Raw genomic sequence first — 27,077 nt, 5'->3', positions numbered from 1 at the left:
ACATGTTGAAGCTTTTCATCTTGCACTCATCAGGGCACTTCACAAGAATACCACATTAAGGGGAAACAAAAATATATACTGTATGTGAGGACTGTGCTGATTGTTTGGCAGGTGGACTCTAATGATAGAGGCGTTGTCATAGGGAATGCACCAGTGATGGTGATTGACAATTAACTGCCAAGCATTGTTTGAAATTTAAACCAGACAGCTTGACTCTTATTGGTCAAGGCATTGCCCTGAGGAATGAGTCAGGGAATGGCTCTCACTTATTCTGTTTTGCTGAAACAGGTGCAATATGTGTACGTGTTCTTTCTGTCTGCGAATGACAGGCCCTGTGTATTAATATATGCAGCTTCCAGCACACACAAATGCATGTTCTGCCTATCACACAAATGATTAATGTGACATGTGAGTTTCAGTGCCAGTGTGATGCTAGGTATGTAGGCTGTACGTCCCAAAGACTGGCGGATCTTATCAAACAGCGTGTCCCAGCCGCTGTTTCCAACAAGCAAGGTACAGACCATACCCAACCAGCCTGTGCTTGCAAAGCTCAAAACTGTGTCCAATATTCGATGTAATTCCATGATTGGACAACATTTGCCAAATAATCCACAGTATGCTAAGAATTGCGCTGACAATCAATTTAAGATGTTCAGTCGGGCTTGCACTGTGGCGCGTTTGTGTGTGCTGAAAGCTACAAATGTTAATACACAGGGCCCTGTTCCATGCAGACAGAAAGAACATGTTGTAAAGGAATTTTTTTTGTCCTAATATTACTGTGGGATACTGAAGCAGGTTTATGGGGTTGTGTGTGTGTGTCTGTGTGTGAGAGAGAGATTAATTTAATTGAACTAAAGACAATCAGACTGCAAGGTTTGAATCATCAAAGGGGTTAAGTATAAAAGCAGGTATTTTGAACTGGAAATGGACGAGCTAACATTTGCATTTGTAGATAAATTGAGTGATTGAATTTCAAAGGGGAAGTAAAAGGTGTCAAGGAAATGGTTGCATTTTGCAGGACTGCGTAGGCAAACAAGTTGTAGGGATATTGTTTTATTGACCCAAAAGCAAAGACGAGATGGAAACATGAAAGATCTTATATTTGGATGAGTTTGAGTTTCAAAGAAAGTTTGAAACAATGGATTTCAAGAATCAAAAGGGAGAAAATATGTTTAAGGAAAGATTGAAAGCTGGAGGTGAGTGGCCATGTAAGAATTTGAAAGGTGGCCTGTGCAAAGACAGACTTGTGAAGTAGCAACCTTTAGCCGCCTCAGAAAAATGCTTGCTGGTTCCAGATAGCAAGGTTTTGTTAAAAGCCTTGGATTTCCATTGCCAAGTGAGAGGGAGAGGGAAGACTTGTGAAATACCACCCTTATAGCAACAGTGGGTGCTTTGTAGTAATATAACTGGATGTTTTATAAATTAAGAATCTATTTAGACTGTTGCCTGGAACAGGGCGTTTATTTGGGAGTCTAGTTAAGTAGAAATCTTCTGGGAAATGTTGTAAGACTAAATTTAACTATGTAACTGTAATCTTGTGCATTTAAGTTTGCTTTTCTTTTGTTAATAAATGTTTTAATTTAATATTTAAAATCACCAAAGGTGGTAGACCAGGCTGAATGTAGACAGTTCTGAGGGGAGGTGGAGAAAGCAAATAAGAGAAGCAAAGAAGTAGTTTGAAAAGACTGGCAGCCAACATAAAAGGACATCCCAAAGTCTTCTATAGGCATATAAATAGTAAAAAGGTGGTAAAAGGAGACGTGGGACCGATTGGGGACCAAAAAGGACATGTAGCAGAGGGGATAGCTGAGATATTAAGTGAATATTTTGCACCCATCTGTACCAAGGAAAACGATGCTAGCTAGGTCATGGTGAAAGAGGAGGTAATTCAGACACTAAAAGGGTTTAAAAATGATTAGGAGGAGGTATTGGATAGATTGTCTGCACTTAAAGTTGATAAGGTTTCAGGACCAGATGCGATGCATCCAAGGATACTGAGGGAAGTGAGAGTGGAAATTGTAGAGGCGCCAGCCATAATTTTTCAGTCTTCTTTAGACTCAAGGGTGGTGCCAGAGGACTGGAGCATTGCAAATGTTACACTCTTGTTCAAAAAAAGGTGTAAAAATAAGTCCAGCAACTACAGGCCAGGTGGTTTAACTTTGGTGGTGGGGAGACTTCTAGAAACAATAATGCAGGACAAAATTTTAAGTCACATCGACAAATGCGAGTTGATTAAAGAAATTCAGCATGGATTTCTTAAGGGAAAACTGTGTTTAACTAACTTGCTGGAGTTTTTTGAAGACGAGAGAGTTGATGAGGGCAATCCAGTTGATGTGGTGTACATGGACTTCCAAAAGGCATTTGATACAGTGCCTCACAACAGGCTTGTCAACAAAGTTATAGCATATGGAATAAAATGGACAGTAGCAACATGGATATGGAATTGGCTGAGTAACAGGATATGAGAGTAGTGATTAATGGATGTTTTTTCAGCTGGAGGGAGGTTAGTAGTGGAGCTCCCCAGGGGTCGGTGTTGGGACTTTTGCTTTTCTTGATATGTATTAATGACCTAGATCTTAGTATACAGAGTAGAACTTCAAAACTGGTGGATGATATGAAACTTGGAAGCGTTGTGAACTGTGAGGAAGATAGTGTAGAACTTCAAAAGGACATATACAAGCTGATGGAATGGACGGACAGATGAAGTTGAATGTGGAGAAATGAAAAGTGATTCATTTTAGTAGGAAGAACGCAAAGAAACGATATAAAATAAAGGATACAATTCTAAAAGAGCTGCCGAAGCAGAGGGAGCTAGGTTTATATGTGCATAAATCATTGAAGTGGCAGGACAAGTTGAGAGAGCAGTTAATAACGCAAACAGTATCCTGGGCTTTCATTATATGGACAGAGTTATGTTGACCTTATATAAGACACTAGTTGGGCTTCAGCTGGAGTATTGTGTCCAGTTCTTTTTCTTTTCATTCCCTTATGGGATGTGGGCATTGCTAGCTAGGCCAGCATTTATTGCCCATCTCTGATTGCCCTCGAGAAGGTGGTGGCGAGCTGCTTTCTTGAACTGCTGCATTCCATGTGGTGTAGGTACACCCACAGTGCTGTTAGGAAGAATGTTTCAGGATTTTGACCCAACGATAGTGAAGGGATGGCAATATATTTCCAAGTCAGGATGGGGAGTAGCTTGGGAAACTTCCAGATGGTGGTGTTCCCATGTGTCTGCTGCCCTTGACCTTCTAGATGGTAGTGATTGAGGGTTTGAAAGGTGCTGTCTAAGGATCCTTGGTGAGTTGCTGCAACACATCTTGTAGATGGTACACATTGCTGCTATTGTTCGTCGGTGGTGGAAGGAGTGAATGTTTGTGGATAGGGTCCAATCAACTGGGTTGCTTTGTCCTGGACGGTGTCAAGCTCCTTGAGTGTTGTTAGAGCTGCGCTCATCCAGGCAAGTGGAGTGTATTCAATCACACTCCTGACTTGTGCCTTGTAGATGGTGGACAGGCTTTGGGGAGTCAAGAGGTGAGTTACTCACCACAGGATTCCTAGCCTCTGACCTGCTCTTGTAGCCACAGTATTTATATGGCTAGCCCAGTTCAGTTTCTGGTCAATAGTAACACCCAGAATGTTGATAGTGGGGGATTCTGAGATGATTGACCTCCAACAACCACAACTATCTTCCTTTGATCTAGGTATGACTCCAACCAGCGGGGAGTTTCCCCCTGATTACCATTGACTCCAGTTTTGCTAGGGCTCCTCAATGCCACGCTTGGTTGAATGCTACCTTGATGTCAAGGGCAGTCACTCTTACCTCACATTTGGAGTTCAGCTCTTTTGTCCATGCTTGAACCAAGACTGTAACGAGGTCAGGAGCTGAGTAACTCTGGTGGAACCCAAACTGAGTGTCAGTGAGCAGGTTATTGCTCAGCAAGTGCCATTTGATAACAATGTTGATGATCCCTTCCATCACTTTATTGATGATCGAGAGTAGACTGATGGGACAGTAATTAGCTGGGTTGGATTTGTCCTGCTTTTTGTGTACAGGATATATATGGGCAATTTTCCAAGTTGCCGGGTGGTTGCCAGTGTTATAGCTGTCCTGGAACAGCTTGTCTAGGGGCACAGCAAGTTCTGGAGCACAAATCTTCAGTACAATTGCTGGAATACCATCAGGGCCCATAGCCTTTTCAGTATCCAGTGCCTTCAACCATTTCTTGAAATCACGCGGAGTGAATCAAATTGGCTGAAGACTGGCATCTGTGATGCTGGGGCCTCCGGATGAGGCCAAGATGAATCATCCACTCGGCAATTCTGGCTGAAGATTGTTGCCGATGCTTCAGCCTTATCTTTTGCACTAATTTGCTGGGCTCTCCCAGCTTTGAGGATGGGGGTATTTGTGGAACTGCCTCCTCCTGTGATTTGTTTAATTGTCCACCACCATTCATGACTTGATGTGGCAGGAGTGCAGAGCTTAGATCTAATCCGGTGGTTGTGGAATCGCTTAGCTCTGTCTTATCGCTTGCTGCTTATGCTGTTTAGCATGCAAGTAGTCCTGTGTTGTAGCTTCACCAGGTTGACACGTCATTTTTAGGTATGCCTGGTGCTGCTCCTGGCATGCCCTCCTGCACTCTTCATTGAACCCAGGTTGATCCCCTGGCTTAGTGGTAATGGTAGAGTGGGGGATATGCCGGCCCATGAAGTTACAGATTGTGGCTGAATACAATCTTGCTGCTGCTGATGGCCCACAGCGCCACATGGATGCCAAGTCTCAAGTTGCTAGATCTGTTTGAGATCTATCCCATTTTGACGGTGGTAGTGCCACACAACACAATGGAGGGCATCCACAATGTAAATACAGAAATTTGTCTTCACAAGGACTGTGAGGTGACCGCTCCTACTGATACTGTCATGGACTGATGCATCTGCAGCAGGCAGGTTGATGTGGATGAGGTCAATTATGTTTTTCCCTCTTGTTGGTTCCCTCACTGTCATCAAGCTATTAATGTGTCTAACGTTATTGGCAATTATTTTTTAAAAAGTAGAGGTTTAGTCTCTGGGTGTGTCTTAATTGGATTAAAACTGGTTAGTCTGGAAGCTTTGATGTGTGCTAGTTTTGAGATGTAAGAGAGGTAGAGTGCAATTGCATTTTATTAAATAGAGCATTTAAGAAGGGTAGTAAAATCTAGCACCTAGCTAGCAGAGACCAAGCAATGTTTGTTTTACTAATAAAATTAGTACTATGAAAGGGGTTTTATTGTTAGAAGAGGTGTAGTTCAAAGGGGCTGGTGATACAATGTGAATTTACATTCAGTGGGATATGCTAGGTATAACAGATAGCAGTTTTGTGTGTGCAGGGCAGAGGCAATGTAAGATCAAAGCCTGTTAGCCTACCACTGTGCAAAGGAACCAAAGTGAAAGGAACCTCATTTTGAACTTGTAAGGTGAAAATGTTTTGCCTGGTGTCTACTTAAACTCTATGGGTTGTTGTTGCTTTAATGGAAATTAGTTTGGGAATTTATTAAAAGTTATGATAGTAGTAATTTGTAGCCATGTGTATATATTTAACTTGTGTAAATTAATAAATGTCTCATGTATTTTGATATAAAACCTCTCGAGAACTGGTGGTCTGATTCCTGAACGTAGAGTTGCATCTCAAATATACCACTTAGAAATGTAGGTTATGACAGTTGTTTAAAGTTTCCCTCTGGGATTTTTAAATAACTCAGCTTTATCAACTACTGTGTGATAACAGTCACCAGCTGCCGCAGGCCCAGTCTAGTAGCTTTGCCTTTTAGGACTTGGCAGCATGGTCTGTGCTGGTGCTATGGAGCCACCCTTGGTGAAGGACATTGAAGTCCCCCACTCAGAGTACATTTTGTGCGTCTTTACCACCCTCAGTGCTTCCTCCGAGTTGTTTTCAACATAACTTTTAATAAATTCCCTAACTAATTTCCATTAAGGCAACAACAACCCATAGAGTTTAAGTAGACACCAGGCAAAACATTTTCACCTTACAAGTTCAAAATGTTTTCAACATGGAGGAATACTAATTCATCAGCTGAGACTAACAGTACGTGTTAATCAGTAGGAGGTTTCCATGCCCATGTTTGACCTGATGCCATGAAGCTTTATGGAGTTCAAAGTCAATGTTGAGGACACCCAAGGCAACTCACTCCCGACTGTTTGCCATTCTGCCAGCACCTCTGCTGGGTCTGTCCTGCCGGTGGAACAGGATATACCCAGGGATGGTGATGGTGGTGTCTGGAACATTATCTGTAAGATATGATTCCTTGAGTATGACCATGTCAGGCTGTTGCTTGAATAGTTTGTGAGATAGCTCTCCCAATTTTGGCACAAGCCCCCAGATCTTAGTAAGCAGGACTTTGCAGGGTTGACCGGGCTGAGTTTGCCATTGTCATTTCCAGTGTCTAGGTCGATACCAGGTGTCCGGTTTCATTCCTTATAGACTTTGTAGCAGTGTGATACAATTGAGTGGCTTGCTAGGCCATTTCAGAGTGCAGTTCAGAGTCAACCACAACATTGCTGTAGATCTGGAGTCACATGTAGGCTAGAACAGGTAAGGAGGTCCGTTTTTCTTTCCTAATGGACGTTAGGGAACTAGATTGGTTTTTATGACAGTCAACAGTGGCCATCTAAATTCCAGATTTTTATTGAATTCAAATTCTACCATCTAGGTGCCACACTTTAGGAAGGATGTGAAGGCATTGGAGAGAATGTGGAAAAAATTCAGAGAATGGTTCCAAGGATGAGGAACTTCAGTTATGAAGGTAGATTGGAGAAGTTAGGACTGATTTTTTTTGTAAAAAAGAAGGCTGAGAGAAGACTTGATAAAGGTATTCAAAACCATGAGGTGTCTGAACAGAGTAGATAGGGAGAAACTGTTCCCAATTATGAAATGATGGAGAACGAGAGGATACAGATTTAAAGTAATTAGCAAAAGAAGCAAAAGCAACATGAGGAAAAACTTTTCCCGCAGCGAGTGGTTAAGGTTTAGAATGCACTGCTTGAGAATGTGGTGGAGACAGGTTCAATTGAAGCATTGAAAAGGGAATTAAGCTGTTATATGAAAAGGAAGAACGTTCAGGGTTACAGGGAGAAGGAGGAGAATGGCATTAAGTGAATTGCTCATTCAGAGAGCTGGTGCAGACACGTAGGTTGGATGGTCTCCTGCGTTGCAACAATTCTGAGATTCTGTGAAGTTCACTCCATTGCATTTATCTCAGTCCATTAGCAAAGACTACAATGACGCATCCGCAGGTGGACCAGGAAATCTTTGGCAGCACTTTGAGATTTCTGCATTTAACTGCATATGTGCTGAAACCAGAGAAAGCTGCACTGTTATTCATATAGCAAAATGTGACCCATAAAGGTAATTTATGATTTGTTTGATGTTGCTTCCATGACAAAGAAAGTAGATGCCTTTAGAAGTTGTGAGTTTGCTTATTTTTCCATTACAGTCAAGATCTATGCTCTTGTAATGCCATGGCATGAATGAACTTGGCAGTGATTCTGCCCAAATGTTCATCTTAATCGCAGGACCAGAGTTTAGAGCTGGGGCTGGATCGGCAATGTAATCCAGCAAATAGCAAAAGAAACAATTACTTTTATTGCCATTTAAACAATTGAAGTTGAACTCATATAAAGCTCTTTTGCATTTTAATTGGCCAATTGCAAAAGTCTTCATAAATCCAAAGATGTGTGTCTATTATTGTTTTTAACTCACAATTGCAGATTAAGCTGCTGATGGATCCTATGCTGCTGTGAGATCAGTAGTATCTTTGTGTTTCAGTCTAAGTGACAATAGTGGTTGAAACAGTGTTAATCCAACACATTGGTCATCACCATTGACATCACGAATAATGAAAGCAAAATATTATAGATGCTGGAAATCTGAAGTAAAAACAGAAAAATGCTGGAAATACTCCACTGGTCTGGTAGCATCTGTGGAGAGAGTTAACGGTCAGTGTTAACATTTCGAGTCTATATGACTCTTCTTCATTGACTTCATTTATTTTATAGTGGGTAGAGCTTGGAAGATTGAATTCTCACTGTTTCAGCAATAGGAGTGGGACACAGGAAAACTTGACATAACTTAAGTAATGACCCAAGTCGCTCAAACCATAATTTCCTGCAAGTAGTCATGACATGTGCTGTAGATGCATCCTTACTATGACACAGGTTATCAGCAAATTTCAGCCCAATTTTTCCTGTAGATCAACTCTTAATTGGGATTTAATGGACTACTGTGAGGACTAGGAGTAATCCCAGAGAGAAACATCAAATATCTGGAGCAAGACCAGATTCTGTATCATTTTCTTTATATCTCAAACAAGTGAGGTCAACCTGATGAAACCATGTTAGCACTTGTGAAGTTTTCTTTCCCCCTTTCCAAGAAGAAAAATGAGCAGCTTAAGTGGGGAAACTCTCTTTTGCTTTCTGATGTTTTTCTTGTAGTATGGAATAGTCCGTGTTAAAAATTTAAAGAAAATCAATTTTGCCAGTGTTTTGTAAATGTGTCTAAGGTTGAAAGCTGCAAAGCAGTTCTGTGCTTGTAGTGTAAAACAAGCAATCAATAAACCCAACAGTTACATTTAAGACATTTATATAGTACCACATGTGAAAGGTTCATAGGCTTCTATAAAAAGACATGTAGTAGATATTGGCATTTTGTAGTACATTAAGGTTATAGTGATTATAACCCTGATCATATGGGTCATAAATTCAGACAGAAAGAAGCTATCTGCAGTGCCATCTTTTGATTTCCAGCTTTTTATCATGCAATGCTGCTACTGTATCAGCAATATATTGGGCTTACGTGTGCTTTCAGCAATCTACTGTGAACCATCATTAAGCCATCAATGTAGATCCTTCAGACTGTTTTGTGGGATTTTTTGTAGAAGGCTAAAGCAATCCTATTGTTCTTTAACTAGTAAAATAAAACCACAACATTTTTAAATACCTTTTGTGAAGCTTTTAATCCATTAATGTATGTCCGCAGTCAACTAATTTAACTTTAATACAAATAAAAAGGAAGGTAATTTAGACATTGATCCTCATTTGTTGAAAAGTTACCATCAATCCCTGCAGGAGGGAAGCCAAGATACTACCTGGGGATACTATAATTAATTAATTATAGCATATTAACTCTCAACCCAAATAGTTGTGTCACTTACTCCCTATTCCGATTGCCTGATTTAGATTTTTTAAAATTTGAACGGAAGAGAATGAGGTCAGCTTGCTCAATCCCAAAATCTTTTCATTTTAGTTTTGACAGGGTGTTGGGTGTACTTGAGGATGCAAAGCTTACAAGGTTGGACAAAAAGCAGAGATGTGGGTCTAGCTACAGACCAGCCCAGGTATGAAGGGCTAAATGATCTCCTTACTGTGTTACTAGTTTCTATAATTCTATCTTAAGTCGTCAGATTTAGCCCAACTGACATAATACTTGAGCACTAGTACACTGGCACATGGATTTCTCTTGTAAGGGAAAGAACAGGTTGTTCCTCAATGTACCTGAATGTTTTAAGAAAGTAAGATTTGCATTGATATTGTGCCATTCATGTCTTAAAGGTGCCCCAAAATGCTTTATAGCAAAAGTGGGAAATCTTAGGATTTTTAACTGTAGCACCTGCATTTAGTAGCTCTCTGTAGAAGGCCAAATCAATCTCTGTAGAACATCAAGAAGGCAGCAGCAAACAGGTGTTCTGCATATAGATCAACTATCGTTTTTTAAGATGACGGTCAGCTTTCCAACTTGTGTGTCAGCTTGTTAGCATTTCACATGAAAAATCATTTTTCCCCAACAGAATTGGTGACTAGCAATATGAATCAATATAATAGATAAGATTATAATAAATTGCAAATCCCTGATTAGAGACAGTCAGTCTGAAAAAAAATCAGCTACCCATGCTGGTCCGTCAAAAACAGATTTTGTGGACTTTGAAAATATAATTAAGGCATAATTATAATTTAGAGTAATTTATTTTTTATTTCTGGTTCAAGAAAGTAAATCACTGATTAGTTTGAAAGAACAACGTAGGCAAGAAATTACTGTTAATAATAGTAGCAGACAAATGCTTAGCACTTTCATTTCACATTCCTTTACTCATTATTTTAAGTGGACATCAATCCATTGATTTAAATTTTCCCCATTAAAGTTTTTTTTAAAGTTTCCACATTGCTTTCATTTTCATATTTTAAACGTCTCTAATCCTTCCAGGAGAAACTATTTTTGACTTGAAAAAGTGGATTACGCTTGGCTCCAAAATGCAAGGAAATGCACCAAATCAAATGCCAAAATCATTTGCGGCTCATGCCTCAAATCAACTGAGAAAAGGAATCTTACATCTTTAACACATACACATCCACCTTCAGTAAATTCTAAAATCACCATTGTTATCAACTGCACATTTATGTACTTTTTCACATCTAATAAAATGTTAGATGTTAGGTACACCTATAGCTCAAGTTATCACCAATCCAGATCCCATTGCGCTTTCAGATCAACTCCTAATTTTCATTTGTTATAAGACATATATTTTCAGGATTGTTTCTGAGCTGTCAACTCTTCTCTATCTGCTTTTTGGAGACTCTTGGTCAGCTTTTTAATTTTTGACTTTGGCATGTATGGTTTTTTTGAGCCTCAGCTGTAGATACTGGGCAGAATGCTAATTCTCAGATTTCTTTTCATTAAATCACACTTGGGAGTTCAAATACAGACCTGGGGCAGATGTTTTTGTCAGCATTCCTAATGCAGGATTTTACTTGTCTTATTTTGTGTAGTTTGCAGCTATAAGCATCAGGAAATTTTATTCATAGAAGAAGAGTCATCCCTATTCCTGGCTCTTTCACTGACCCTCAGTCCTGGCATACCTCACTACTGGAATGGCTGCCATAATATTCAAGATGTAATTATTTCACATGACTCCAGCTTTCATTCAGCATGTGGGATAAAAAAGCTGTGAAGGAGGTCTTTGAAGGAGCCGTGCTGTCTGTTTTATAATTCCCTTTTCAAAATTTAAAGGAATTTTCATGATTTTCATGGTTACCTGGTGAGGGACCATGATTATCGAAAGGGCAAAGTTGTTCAGATGTACCCATGAGCTGCACTTAGTTGGAAATTTTTGATTACACAGGGGCCACAGAAGATGTGTAGGACTTGTGGATTTTTTGACTATTGTTCCAGAAAAAGGATTTTGAAAAAATATCAAATCATATGAGGTATTAGATTGAGGTATTTAAAAAAGCATTGAACCAGAAAATGTTTAAAATGCTTTTAACTTGATTGCCCAAAGACAATGAGCAATTTATTTCTTCTCGGTAGTCAATTAACACCTCATACTCAAATGTTATGATGTCCTTAGTCCTGGGCACTCAGCAGGAACTGTCAGCTGTAGGACTTCCTTTTATGATGAACATGGGCCAGGATTTTTAGGGTGGCGTGCGGGCGCGATCGGCAGGGGCAGACCCAGGAGTGGTTGTGAAGGATCAGCCTAGCAGCCTTTGCATCCATTACTAAATTTTTTAAAAATCTACATACAGAATTTTTATAATGTCTTTGCTCAGGTGACTGCTTGTGCTGCGTGGACATTTTTTTCCAGATTTAAAAATCTTTATTTGGTACTTTTGAAGTCTTCAGCTCCCTGAGGCAGCTCTCAAACTAATCAGGGAGCTTTCTGTGAGTGCTCCTCTGTGCCCACACTGACTTCAGTGCTCACCCTCCTCCTGCCCCCCAACCCAGGAAGTGCTGATCATATCAGCATGTGCTTCACGCTGGCTGGCCGTTAATTGGCTGGCCAGTGTGAAATCATGGTCAGTGGACAGGATTTTTAGGACGGCGTGCAGGCGTGATCACCAAGCTCGGGAGCAGCTGGGGAACAGACTCTGCCACCCGCGATTGGCCCCTGACTTGTTAATATGGCAATCATCTTGTTAAAACCAATTGCTAGTTAAACAGATAATAGGCATTAATTATCCCGTTTAAATAGAATAAAATGGTACAACTGGAACACTTTGTGTTGAAGTTACTAGGAAGTTAGTAGCACAGAGGAGTTGTCTTGGAAATAAACCAGCTTTAACCAACAGACCAGCCTGGATTAATTCTTCCACCACAACCTCTTATTGTGAGTAACATGACCATGATTTCACACTGGCTGGTCAATTAATGGCCAGCCAGCGTGAAGCACACGCTGATATGATCAGTGCTGCCTGGGTTGGGAGGTGCGGGAGAAGGGTGAGCACTGAAGTCAGTGCGGGCATCGGGGAGCGCTCACAGAAAGCTCCCTGATGTTAGAGAGCTGCCTCAGGGAGCTGAAGACTTCAAAAGTACCAAATAAAGATCTTTAAATCTGGAAAAAAATGTCCATGCAGCACAAACAGTCACCTGAGCACTGACATTATAAAAATTCTGTGCATTGATTTTTTAAAAATTTAATAACGGAAATCTCATCCCACCCTTGGATGAGATTTTCTGAAAAATGCAAAGGCTGCTTGGCTGATTCGAACTCCAGCCAACTGTAGTGTTGGATGGGCAGCGAGAAATCCCAGCTAACTGCGCCGTTAATGGGCTTAAATTACCCTCTTAATTGTAGGCGGGTGCGTTTCCGAGAGTCACACATGCCCGCCGACCGAAATATCACGCAAGTATGTGATGATGTTGGGATGCTCACCTGACGTCATCATATGCTATTTTACACTGGAGCGGATCAGGAGCGCATCTGCCAGCTCAGTGAAAAATTCTGGCCATGGAGATTAAAACAGAGACCAAAACACTTACCAAAAACTAAGTTTTTAAACAGAAAGCTACATGGACAAGCTTTTGTTAGGTTCTGAAATTTATCATGCACGATTCATTGGAATTCTTAAAATGTATCCAGGAGAGCTTTTTAAGTCTATAGGTAGAATGTCCTAGAAGAGATGGAGTGTCGGAGATTAATCACACCAAGGCATCATTAATACGTAGAAACCCCATTTATTACTTGTGCACAAGGGAGAACAATACAACGAGAGCTATTGTACCGTCTTGTAGCAGAATACACACAGACCTGTTAGAAGCATTTTTCCAGCCAATCAGTAAATTTGCACAAACCTATCCACTTATTTGCATAAGTTAACTGACCAATCCATATCGTAGTAAATATTCGTTCCCAGCACAACAGATGTTGCGCTTATGTAAATGCTTATCACGATCCTAATTACATTCGGCCTGAGAAAGAACAAAATGGAATGTCTCAGGGCTCATCCTACAACTGTGGTCAGACAAGATGGTATTGTTTCTCAAGGTTGCAGTATTTTTCTCTTAGGCTTAGGCATATAATTCAACTTCTAACTTCTCCATTAACCCTTTTAGCACTAAATGGCTTCTCTATAGTTGCCTAGGCCACCACAGGAGCAGTGCTGGACTTAATTTTAGGGAATGAAGCTGGGCAAATGGCAGAGGTATCAGTGGAGGAGCATTTTGCAGATAGTCATCATAACTCCATTAGACTCAAGGTTGTTATGGAAAAGGACAAGGATGGGCCAGAAATGAGAGTTCTACATTGAGGGAAGGCCGATTTTAATAAGATCAGATATGATTTGGCCAGAATGGACTGGGAGCAGCGACTTGTAGGTAAATCTGTGTCAGAACAGTGGGACTCATTCAAGAAGGAAATAGGGAGAGTACAGGGCCAACACATTCCAGTAAAGACAAAGGGTGGGAACAACAAATCCAGGGAACCCAGGATGTCGAGGGATATACAGGATTGGATAAAGAGAAAAAGGGAAGCTTATGGCAGATACTGAAGGCTCAAAACAGCAGAAGCCCTAGAGGAGTATAGAATGTGTAGGAGGGAACTTAAAAAGGAAATTAGGAGAGCAAAAAGGGGGCATGAGAAAACATTGGCAGATAAAATAAAGGAAAACCCAAAGCTATTTTACAAGTACATTAAGAGTAAGAGGATAACTAGGAAAAGAGTAGGGCCCGTTATGGACCATAGTGGTAATTTGTGTGTGGAGCTGGAAGACGTAAGTAGGGTTCTAAATGAATACTTTGTGTCGGTGTTCACAAGTGAGAAGGATGATGTGGATGTGGAAATCAGGCAGAAGGATTGTGATATAATTAAAGAAAGTAGCGTAGAAAGGGAAGAGGTTCTAAGTGGTCTGGCAGGCTTAAAAGTAGATAAATCTCCAGGCCCGGATGAAATGTATACCAGGCTGTTGAGTGAGGCAAGGGAGGAGATAGCAGGGGTGCTGGTAATAATTTTCAATACCTCTCTGGCCACAGGAGAGGTGCCAGAGGAGTGGAGGACAGCCAATGTGGTATCGTTATTCAAGAAGGGAGGAAGGGATAAACCAGGGAACTATAGGCCAGTCAGTCTAACCTCAGTGGTGGGGAAACTATTGGAAGCAATTCTGAGTGACAGAATTAATCTACACGTGGAGAGGCAGGGATTAATCAATGACAATCAGCTTGGTTTTGTTATGGGGAGGTTATATCTGACCAATTTGATTGAATTTTTCAAAGAGGTGACCAGGTGTGTAGATGAGGACAATGCATTTGATGTAGTCTACTTGGACTTCAGCAAGGCTTTTGATAAGGTCCCTCATGGGAGACTGATAACGAAGGTAAGAGCCCATGGGATCCAAGGCAATTTGGCAAATTAAATCCAGAACTGGCTGAGTGGCAAGAAGCAGAGGGTGATAGTCGAGGGGTGTTTTTGTGACTGGATGCCTGTGTCCAGTAGGGTTCCACAGGAATTGGTGTTGGATCCATTGCTGTTTGTGGTATATATAAACAATTTAGACCTGAGTGTAGGAGGGTTGGTCAGTAAGTTTGCGGATGACATGAAAATTGGTGGGGTGGTAAAAAGTGAGGAGGATAGATTACAGGAGGATAAAGACAGGCTGATGAGATGGGCTGATAAATGGCAAATGGAATTTAATCCGGATAAGCATGAGGTGATGCACTAGGGCAGGGCAAACAAGGCACGGGAATACACTATGAAAGGTAGGACCCTGGGAAGTAGTGAGGATCAGAGGGACCTTGGTGTGCATGTCCACTGGTCCCTTAAGGTAACGGGACAGGTAGATAAGATGGTTAAGAAGGCATATGGGATACTTGTCTTTATTAGCTGAGGCATAAAATATAAGAGCCAGGGAGGTTATGCTGGAACTGTATAAAACGGTGGTTAAACCAGAGCTAGAGTATTGCGTGCAGTTCTGGAATCCGCATTATAGGAAGGATGTGATTGCAGTAGAGAGTGCAGAGGAGATTTACAAGGATGTTGCCTGGGCTGGAGAGTTTTAGTTATGAGGAGAGTTTGGATGGACTGGGGTTATTTTTCCTAGAGCAGAGGAGATTGAGGGGAGACATGATTGAGGTGTATAAAATTATGAGGGGCCGAGATAGGGTAGACAGGAAGGAACTTTTCCCCTTGGTGGAGGGATCAATAACCAGGGGGCATAGATTTAAGGTAAGGGGCAGGAGATTTAGAGGGGATGTGAGGAAGAATTTTTTCACCCAGAGGGTGGTGGGAATCTGGAACTCACTGCCTGAAAGGGTGGTAGAGGCAGATACTCTCGTAATATTTTAGGAGTATTTGGAAGTGCACTTGCGATGCCATGGCATAAAAGGCTATGGGCCTGGTGCTGGAAAATGGCGTAGTTGGGTACTTGTTTGCCCAGCGCAGACTCGATGGGCCAAAGGGTCTTTTTCTGTGCTGTAGACCTCTATGACTCTATGAGAGCAGGTAGAAGTTACTTCAAGTAAGTTGATCCATCTATTCACTATGGCTGCAAAATTGGACTCTATAGTTACCATGTGATGGGTGTCATTTTGGCACCAAAATGGGGTCTGTGCCGCGTGTACACTTCAAGCGCTATACATACCAAACACTATCTTGGTCAGGGTGTTTGTGCAGACATAATAAGCATACACCTAAAGTATGCAGGGTCGGCAGATTGTGACATCAGTTGGCATGTAACATTGATTTGATGCAAGCATTGCCATTTTTGACTTTGCCACTCCACTAATGCCCTCGCTTAAACACATACAGCTGAAGATGCGTTCACCAGTGCTATGTGAAGAAATCATCAACTACTCTCGGTTTCTGGCTAATTTCTACTGACTGTTTTGAATTTGGAGTGGGATGTGATAGTTTGTAGAGTTGGTTAATGTTGATGAAGTCTACAGGCATTGGTGCTGCACATGGAGAAGACCTTGGTTGTGACTTTAAGACTTCTGGTTAGAACAACTGTCCCCCTCCGGAGGTCCCCAGCATCACAGATGTCAGCCTTGATTTTATTCACTCCACATGATATCAAGAAACGGTTGAAGGCCTAGGATACTGGAAAGGCCATGGGCGCTGATAATATTCCAACAATAGTTCTGAAGACTTGTGCTCCAGAACTTGCCGCTCTAGCCAAGCTGTTGCCCAAGCCAAGCTGTTCCAGTACAGCTACAACACTGGCATCTACCCGGCAATGTGGAAAGTTGCCCAGGTAAGTCCCGTACGCAAAAAGCAGGACAAATCCAACCCGACCAGTTACTGCCCCACCAGTCTACTCTTGATCATCAGTAAAGTGATGGAAGGGGTCATCAAGAGTACTATCAAGTGGCATTTGCTTAGCAATAACCTGCTCATTGGCGCTCAGCTTGGAATCCACCAGTGTCACTTAGCTTCTAACCTCATTATAATCTTGATTCAAACATGGACAAAAGAGCTGAACTCCAGAGGAGAGGTAATAGTAACTGTGTTAAAGTTACCTTATCCATTTCCGCTTCTGTTTTCTTTTAATTTCACTGTTAATTTTATTGTTAAGTGATACTGTGAACTTATTTCCCATTGGAATTCTTCAAAATCTCATTTAATTGCCCAGATTCATTTAATTTGGAGATTGGAACCCATGGGGCCGGATTTTGGCTTCTGAGTTGAATAGCTTAAGTCAGACAATTTCCCAACACTTCTTTATTCGTTTTCATGGGATGTAGGTGTCATTGGCTAGGCAAGCATTTATTGCAGATCCCTAATTGCCCTTGTTCAGAGGATATTTAAAAATCAAACACATTGCTGTGGGCTTGGAGTCATATGTAGGCTAGACCAGGTAAGGAGGGCAGATTTCCTTCCCTAAAGGACATTGGTGAACCAGATGGATTTTTATGACATTTGGCAATGGTTTCATCATCATCATCAGACTTCTAATTCCAGGTTTTTATTGAATTCAAATTTCACCATCTGCCATGATGCGATTTGAACCTGGGTCCCCAGAGCATTACTCTGGGTCTCTGGAATACCAGTCCAGTGACAATATCACTATGCTACCACCTTGCTTTGTTAAAATGCTCTAAATAGCAAGATTTACACTCCAGAGGGTTGGTGCTGGATGAAGAGAAAAAGTACATACTTTTTAACTCAGCTGGATATGAATGAAGCTTTCGCATGTGAATGGCAAAATATTTCTAAAATTTAGTTGCTTGGTAATGCTACACAAGGTTACAGCATTTGACAATGTGTGTTTAGAATCTGGGTAATATTAGCACATAAGGGATTAAGATTAACTAAGAACCGGAAACTAGTTATAGTCAAATTATTCAAATTAAATCATTTTTTGTGTTAAATTGATCAATGTCCAAGCTACCCAGCATTTAACACAGAAGTATTTGTCACATCCATGTTCTAAAATGCTTCCATTTAGATGCCTATTCAACAACATAACATGCAGATCATATATAGGCTACATTATCCAGGTCCCTTGTCAATTATTACTGAGTTCTCAGGGAGATTGTCAAATTAGAGGGCATCATTATACCCTAAACTTATTTGATCTGCAACTCCTTTAACTGCCCAGGCTCATTTAATATGGCCAGTTAAAAGCCACAGAGAGACAAAAGACTTAAAATCAAAATTGAAGCCCACAGGATTCAAGGGGCTGCATGGATACAATGTTGACTGACAGACAGAAAGCAAAGAATAGTGGTGAAAGATTGTTTTTCAGACAGGAAGGAAGTGTACATGGTGTCTCCAGGGATCAGTGTTGGGCGCACTACGTTTATATATTAATGACCTAGATTTGGGTATGTGTGGCTTTTTTTTTCAAAGATTGCAGATGAGACAAAACTCACAAATGTAGTTATCAGTGAGGAGGATAATAATAAGACTTCCAGAGGACATAGATAAATGTAAAGAATTATTTTAATATATCTACTACTTCTTGAAATGGTGAAATAGGCAAAGAAGTGTGAAGTGATTCATTTTGGTAAAAAAAATAAAAGGCAATATAAAATAAATGATACAATTTTCATGGGGGTTCAGGAACAGAAATCTATGAATGTATGCACATAAGTTTTTGAAGATGGCAGGACAGGTTGAGAAACCTTTAAAAGGGTATAGAGGATCCTTAGCTTTATAAATAGAAACAAAGACCAGGAATTTTATCTTGGGCCAGGGAAAAGCAAGTTGGACCCTTTTGAAGGTTCCAAAACCCAAGCCCACATCTGAACCCTTTTCCCACCATACTTTTGATTCTGAGATATGTGGGTGGGGAGGGCTCAGGCTTTGCGAGCTGCAATGCAGTACAAGAGGTTAGAAGGCCCACCTCAGTTCTCAGGAACAGCAGTACAGCTCTAAACAATGGAGTCTATTGAAACTGAACAGATCGCTTCATTTCTGTTTCAAAACCAATTGCCAGTCAATCAATGGAGTTGAGCAGGTGCTTAGATTTTTTTTTACTTTCAACAGCAGGGCAATTTTTTTCAAAGCAGAAGATCATCTGACATTTAAATCACTGTCCAAAATGTGACAGGAGTTTTTCCAGCACATTTTTCTACAATTTTGAATGCGTTGTGGCACTTCTTCCAGTTGGCACATTACTCTAATGCATCTTAACACTTAAACAACACTGGTCAATGTAATGGACAGAGCCCTAAGATGAATCACCGCAGTTAAAAGACATCGACATTAAAGCATCAAATAGTGACATTTGACATTGTAAATACATTTACTACTTACCCAATTCCTCAACAGGCTTCCCTCAGTGGACACAAGCTGTCCAATGAGGTGAGATTTTTTTAGGGCTTATAAAACCCACATTGGCACACCAAAATAGTGGGGTTGGAGTGGGGTAGAAAATTCAGATTTATTTATAGGACTGACAGTGCTAACCTCAGAAGAGATGCATGGGAGATTGCGACCCAAGGCCTTCCTGATCAGCACAAAAGTAGTGCAGGATCGGGACAGAAGAGGAAATCGATTTTTGCAGTAAAAACCTTAAAGATATCAGCTTTCCTGACCCCATTCCCACCTCTGTTGGGAGATGAAAATCCAGCCCATAGAGTACAAAAGTAAGGAAAATGTACTAAACTTTCATTAAACACAGGTTAGGCCCCAGCTGAAATATGGCGGCCAATTCTGGGTACCACACTTTAGAAAGAAGGTTAAGAGTTGAGAGGGTGCAGAGATTTACTAGAATGGCACCAACAATGAAAGACCTCAGTTACATGGAGAGACTAGAGTAATTAGGGTTGTTCTCCTTCAAGCAAAGCAGGTTAAGGGAATGTTTGATAGAGGTGTTCAAAATCTTCAAGGGCTTTGATAAAGTAAATAAGGGGAAAAACTATTTCAGTGGCAGAGCATCAACAATCAAAGGACACAGATTCAAGGTGATTGTCAAAAGAACTATGGGGGGAAAAATGTTACATAGTGAGTTATGATGTTCCGAAATGCACTGTCCGAGGGTGATGGAAGGAAATTCAAGTATAATGCTCAAAAAAAAAATTGGATAAATACTCATAGGAAAAAGTTACTGGGGAGTGGTACTAATTGAATAGTTCTGTCAGAGAATCAGCACAGGCACAATGGGCTGAATGGCCTCTTTCAGCTCTGTCACATTCTGTAAAACAACACTTTGGATTTTATCTCTGTGTCCAATTTTGACTTTGTGGATAGTTTTGATTCTGGCAACAAGATAAACAACAGCTTGCATCAGCCTAGCCCTCTTGAAGCAGTAAACTTCCCAGAGCAGTAAACTTCCCAAAGCGCTTCAGGGGAAAAATATAAGACAACGGATGGCAGGCTGTAAAAGTAGAGTGTACTTAAAGTTATTATCCAGATTAAGGAAGGGAAAATGGGGAGATTTGAGATGATAATTAAAAGACTTATTAGTTAGCTTATTAGAAAACATAAGAGAGAAATAGAGATAAATCACAGAAGTTAACTAAAAGAATCTAAAGTGTTTTGCAGCAATATTAATGTAGAAGAAAATCAGGTGGGTCCACTAAATGATAAATTGGATAAAACTATTCAAATACTGTTCTAGAATTGGTAACTATAATAAAATAATTCTTTGCAACAAATTTTCACAAAAGAGGGCAAATTTGAATCATGGTAATTTAAACGATTCAAGTATAGACGTTTATTAAAAATGTTATCATGCACTAATTGGAATAATTAAATATTCACAAAACTCCTGGGATCATAGCATCCTCAAAATGATTTGATAACAGGCAAACAAAATTTGCTGAATAGATTTTGAAATATTTATCATAAAAATGTTCATTCTGGATATATATGATTATTTTTGTTTTGTAAGTTATGGTTTCATTAACTCTAGCCTTACCCCTCCAAGATTACTTCAAAAAGAAGTTTAGTTGTTTATTTATATATTGATTGGAAATGTTTGATCATCAGTGTGAAAAATGTGAACGGGGTTGTTTTCCTCCCTTTTACACCCAGTCTAAACATCAAGTACCTCCAGAATCCAGCATACCATGAGTTTAAAGTAAAGCAACACCCACTGATTGCTGTACAATGGTACTCAGAGCCATGATGGCACCAATCCAAGCTTGCAAGGCAGCACTCAAGTATATATAACATCAGCCATCAGATGCTGCATGATGGTGGGGTCCACAGGTGTGATGATGAAAATGATCACCTCTCCAATTTGCTGAGGGTGGGCTCCAAGCTCTGCACAAAACCCTTGATATTGCAGGCAGACTTCTGGCAGATTTCCTAGTGCACCAAGAATTTGGTTTAATTTGGTTATGTATACCCATCAACCTCACTCTGTAGCCTAATCCATTGAAGTCCTCATCTGATTCACTGCGGCAGAAATAGAGTGTGACCTCACCCTCTGGCGAGCAAGCACCTGTGCTATCCTTTCTCCCAGCCCTTGCTCCTGCACACTTATATGCAGTGGGTTACATTTTTTTTCGGCGGAGGGTGGGGTAGTGCACGTAAAATAGGGTGGGTGCCTACCCCATCACCTTCCCACCCACCCCCATAATACAGAAGGGGGGGATTTGGGTGGGCACTGAAATCGGCAGCCCTCCCACTGGGTCAAATCAAGGGTCGATTAGACTTGTTACCAAGCCAGTTGACCCTGATAATACATTGCCCACACGATAAAATGTTTGGTGTGGGCAGTCAGGCGGGAGTGGGTGGCCCAATTTTAAAATAAATTATTCAAAGGGCATGAAGGAAGGAGGAGGGTTTATCATTGGGCAATGCCCTTTGCAGATCGGGAGTGGTAGCCCCCGCCCCCCTCAAGATAGAACTGCCCCCCCTCTTTCTTCCTACCCACCTGCAGCCTTATACCCACGCCTCCCAAACCCCTCTCCCCAACCAAGATTCGAGACGTACCTATTTCTGGGGATCCATTGTTCTTATTGTCCTTTGCAATCCCGGCAGTGCGCACTAATGCGCTCTTGGCGTTGCTGGGACTGATGGAGCTGCCAGACAATCTGATAGGCTGCCACTCCTGAGGACAAGATTTCCCTCCGCAATGAGGGGCAGAAGTTCCTCTCAGCCGTTGCATAGCCCATCCGCAGAGCATTATGGCCGTAGGATGGACTGGCGTTAAGTTGGTCAATTCCACACCGACTTTGCTTCTGGGGGTGGGAGCAAGTGAGCCATCCGTTCCCACCTTCCCTGTTTCCGCCATAATATTCAACCCAGTATCTCAACTCATGGAGACCCCTGCGCTATCATAGCCTCTAAGATATGTGCAGTATCAGCACCTGAGCTGGTGACAGTGAGTGTAAGAGGAAGGGACAGTGTCTCTTCACTGTCTTCTTCCTCTTCCTCCATAGACTAGGAAGACTGCAGCTCTTGGATATCTGAAATGAAAATGCACCAAGTGCTGGGTTGTTGTGAGGGCAGGGGAGAAAGTAAGAAGTGTGTGCTTATACCATTTGCAGCATTTTAAGTCAAAAGCCATTACAAGATGAGGGAGAAGTGAATGAGAGGAAGAGGATTAGGTATGCAGATACTTCATCATCGATCACTTCAGCTCCACACCAGTGATGACAGCCCCAATGAGGTTCCTTGCCATGATGACCAGCACTGCTCCCTGGAGGTTATAACATGCAAGCTGGTTGTTCTCTTCGAGTTCTTTGCTGTGGCTTGCTATTAAGCACCACCTTCTCCTGCAAGAAAGAGAGAAGTTATCAGTAAACATCCTACAATATGTTTGAGTGATGTGATTATCATGGTTGAATGGCTGCCAGCATGTGCAAGCTGTGAGTTGTCATTGTGAGGCATGCAACAGTGCTACGGTTTTGGGGGTGAGATAAAGCATAAGAACTTGAAGGTTGAGTATTAATAGATATTGGTGGTAGGCAGTGATGTGACGTATAGAATTGAGCAGTGAATAAGGGTACTAGTGCAGTTGATGGGATATGCCATTTGACTTGCTAAGATTGTTAAACTTCTTCCTACACTTCATCCATCTTCTTCAAGCAACACTCCATCATGACTTGTTCTCCCTGCCTCCTGAGCATATGTCTGCAATGGCTCCTGCCACCCTGCGAATGTTTCTCCTTTCCTCCTCTTCCATCAAGATCTTCAGTGCATTGTATGAAAACCTTGGCACTTGTGCTCACGGATATTTAGCCATTGCTCGAAGTATCACAGCCTAGATTGCCTTTTGAAAGAAACTCCCACCCCTTCTTGCAGCCGCAATGCACCTCCCTTTTTAAGAGGTGCAGGCTGCTTTTAAGTAGCGCTAGCCACCGCAATATAGGGCCATCTGCTGATGCATGTACTTAGTGAACGACATGGTTAGTGCTGGCTGCAGCAGAAATCATATTAAAGAGCAGACAGTACCAATTTAACATGCTGCCAGCAAACAATGTATGTGTGCATGTTAAGCACATATCGTAATCCCGATATCCCCATTTTGGGTATTAGCCAATTTCCCTCCTGTGAATATTTGTTTAGTGCAGTTGGCAGCAACTTTCTTTCTGAGTCAGAAGTTTATGGATGCAAATAGCACTTCAGGACATATAATCTGGACTGACAGAGGGAGTGTGGGAGTGCTGACCCAGATATTCCTGGGAGTGGGGAGCTTGGAAAGTTTTGATTTCCACCAGGGAAGGCAAGAATTTGGGATGGAGCTCAGCTGGACAAGATTCTTCCTTATTTGTACTGACTTTGAAATTCCATGAAGGGAGTAGATGGCTGATCTTCCTCCTGCCACGCCATCAAGGGAACATGTGGGGGAGTTCCTGGACTACCCCAGGAATTTTGCTCTTTAATTTTTAAAAAGCCACCGCAGAACACAAGCCAACTGGGAGTTGGGAAGGGGATCAATTAACTTCTTTGGAGGTAAATGGTTTCTTTGAAGCCAAATACAGTAATCCAAAAGGTTTTAAAAAACTGTCATTGATTCCCATTAGGCCTTAGAAGGCAAGGACAGATTGAGACAGGCACCACTGTTATGCTCTTGCAGACACCAGTAACCCGTGCTGGCTATTGTAAAGATTTTGTAAAAATATTTTTTATTTTTCTTGGATGGTGGCTTTAAAATTGGACTGTGGCTTTAAAAAAACTACCATGTGGCTGCAGCTGAAAGACAACTTCACTGGAGCAGGATGAGGAATATCTACAATGTTGCTCTCCTGGAACATAGAGTGCCATAAGAGAACAGGATGACGCCAGAAAGGATTCTGGTCTAGGGGGAACTGCCTAACGTCAGCATTTTAATTGGCTCCTGACCAGGTGACCAGGGTTTTGTGTGGCAACAATGTAGGCAGAACAGCTCCTAGCCTGCAAAGAGGGCAGACCTGAAACTTCTCTCTCCTCCATAAGATTCTAGCAATTCTGCCATTATAGCTAGCTGGCTATCCTTCATATCTCTGTATCCTGCTTTCTCTGAAAACCCCTGTCAAGAGGAAAAGGGGAAAAATCACCAGTTAGAGACTTTGAAAAGCAAGTTTTTCAACCAGTAAACCAGAGACTAAAAGTGCTGGGAGACCATCTCATGGCATTAATAACAGACTGCAAGGAATGTAGGAAGTCATCAGTCAGAATCAACCCATCTAATCCTGCACTCCAGATTGGTGCTTTTGAACTGTTTTATTTCACCCTTAAAAATCCATATTCTGTGTGTCTTACATGTATGTGTGTTTGTTTGTAGGGGTTTTAGAAGAGGTAGAGTTTAAGTTATTGAGTTAGAAATTAACAGTTCATATTTCTTTCTTTTGCCACTAGTTAAAGAATTTGTTCAACAAGCAGCTACTTACTTATTAAGTTTACAAACCTGGTGTCCATATTCTGTTAACCTAAATTAAACAGTTAGGTAGAATTGGGGCAATCTGGTGGATTGGTCAAACTTTTCACATTTGGCATGGTTCTGGGAACAGTGGGGCTTGATATTACAGTGTGTTATTCCCAGTGAGTCGTGACACCATGCAAAAGACTCTCACCCACTACAGGAGATTCGTGAGTAAACAGGCATACATTTTAAATTTTATTGATCCAAATTAAAGGTAACATAGGAATATAAAAGGTTTTAATATTTGGACAACACAAGTTTAAAAGGATTTATGAAGACAATGGAGAATGAAGATGAAAGAGAAAAGGACAATATTTATGAGAACAGATTTTAAGCTGGGGTGAGTTGCCACGGGGGATGTCTCATTGAGGGCCAGCTCCTATGTTTTTGGCCGTGAAAGATTTTTAACTGAAGAAAGCAACTCAGTCTTAGGCAGGAGAATATTTGTCCTGTGAAGCTGTTTGATGTGATGGGTTGTAAATATGGAAAAACTTTGCCTGCCTCAGCAATGATCAGTACAGAAGTGTTGAAGCTTATTAGCAAGTCAGAGGCTAGGAATACTGTGGTGAGTAAATCACTTTCGGGTTCCCCAAAGCTTGTCCACCATCTACAAGGCACAAGTCAGGGGTGTGATGAGTGCAGCCTGGATGAGTGCAGCTCCCACAATGTTCAAGAAGCTTGACACTGTCCAGGACAAAGCAGCCTGCTTGATTGGCAACACAACCACAAACATTCACTACCTCCACCACCGACACACAGTAGCAGCAGTGTGTACCATCTACAAGATGCACTGCAGGAATTCACCAAGGCTCCTTAGACAGCACCTTCCAAACAATTCTTTGAGTAAAGGAATTTCCCCTCATCTCAGCCTGATCCCTTATTCCAAGACTGTGACCCCTAGTTTTAGACACAAAAACCAAGGAAACATCCCCCAGTACCTACCCTGTCAAATCCTAAGAATTTTATATTCTTAATGAAATCTCTCATTCTTCTAAACTCGAGGAATATAGATCTGGTCTATTCAATCTCCCCCTATAGGACAATCCCCCCCCCCCGGTGCCAGGAATCAGTCTAGTGAACCTTTGTTGCACTCACTCTAAAGCCAATATATCCTTCCTTAGGTAAGGTGAGCAGAACTGTGCATAGGTACTCCAGGTGTGGTCTCACCAACAGCCTGTATAATTACAGTAAGATTTCTTTACTCTTATGCTCTAAACCTTGTGTAATTAAGATTAAATAATATTTATTTTCCTAATTACTTACGGTACTGCATGTAAACTTTGTGATTTGTGTACAAGGACACCCAAGACCCTCTGAATACCATCAGTTCCCATCTCTCACCATTTAAAAAATGTTCTGCATTTTTGTTTTTTCTGCCAAAGTGGATGACTTCACATTTCCCACATTCTATTCGATCAGGCATCTTTTTGCCAACACACTGAACCTGCATTCTCTTTGCATCCTTAACTTTGTATTATTAGCAAACTTTGGGTACAATGCTCTCAGTGTAATCATCTAAGCTATTGACACAGATGGTAAAGAGCTGAGGTCAAAATACTGAACTTGCGGTTCCTCACTAGTTACAGTCTTTCAACCTGAAAATGACCCACTTATTCCTACTTTTTGTTTTCTTCCATTAACCAACCCCTAGTCCATGCTAACATATTACCCCCAATCCTAAGAGCTCTAACTTTATGTAATAACCTTGTGTATGACACTTAATATGAATCCCTTTTTGAAAATCCAAATCGACTACATCCACTGTTTTCCCCTTATGTACCCTGCTGGTCACAATCTCAGAATCTCCAATAGATTTGTCCAGCACAATTTCCCTTTCATAAATTTGTGTTGGCTCTGGTCAATCATATTATGATTTTCTAAGTGCTATATTACCACACTCCTAATAATAAATTCTAGCATTTTCGCTCCTACTGACGTTTCCCGTGTTCTCTCTTCTTCTCTTGAACAGTGGGGTCATGTTTGCCACCTTATGATCTGTGACAACCATTCTAAAATCTAGAGAATTCAAAACTGATGCATCCACTATCTCTGTGGCTTTTAAAACCCCAGATGCTGCTCGATGAATTCAGAAGTTCAAGTGGAAAACATAAACCGTAAAAATGGATTCTTGTAATCTGTGATCTGATTTGTATCCTGACTAGATTACTGTAAGATAAATGACTTGCATAGTACTTATATAATTCTCTGTAATCTTTACTTGCAAATGGCTTTTACCTTTTCAATCCCCTAGCTCATATACAAAATGTAGTATACATTTGGTGCATGCAATTGACACATGAAGTACACCTTGTATCTGATACAAATAGCAAAATATGTTGTTGATCCTTGAAGTACGATGTATAGCTGGTACACATCACGTGGCATGTAGTTGAGCTGGTGTATGCGGTACAATGCATAGCTGCTATTCCAGTGCAGTATGTAGTACAAGACAAAACTGTTATGTGCTGTGTGACATATAGCTGACCTGGTGCATACAATATTATAGAACTGATGTAAAT

General features: G+C 41.1%; 1 protein-coding gene across 1 annotated transcript in view; it reads left to right on the top strand.

Moving 5' to 3' along the window:
* Window positions 1-27,077, top strand: part of rfx3 (regulatory factor X, 3 (influences HLA class II expression)) — a 466,745-nt gene that overhangs the window by 311,436 nt on the left and 128,232 nt on the right. The window lies entirely within an intron of this gene.

This window comes from Carcharodon carcharias, chromosome 4, assembly GCF_017639515.1.
Source record: "Carcharodon carcharias isolate sCarCar2 chromosome 4, sCarCar2.pri, whole genome shotgun sequence".
NCBI lineage: Eukaryota > Metazoa > Chordata > Chondrichthyes > Lamniformes > Lamnidae > Carcharodon > Carcharodon carcharias.
This window is presented reverse-complemented; position numbering and strand designations above follow the sequence as displayed.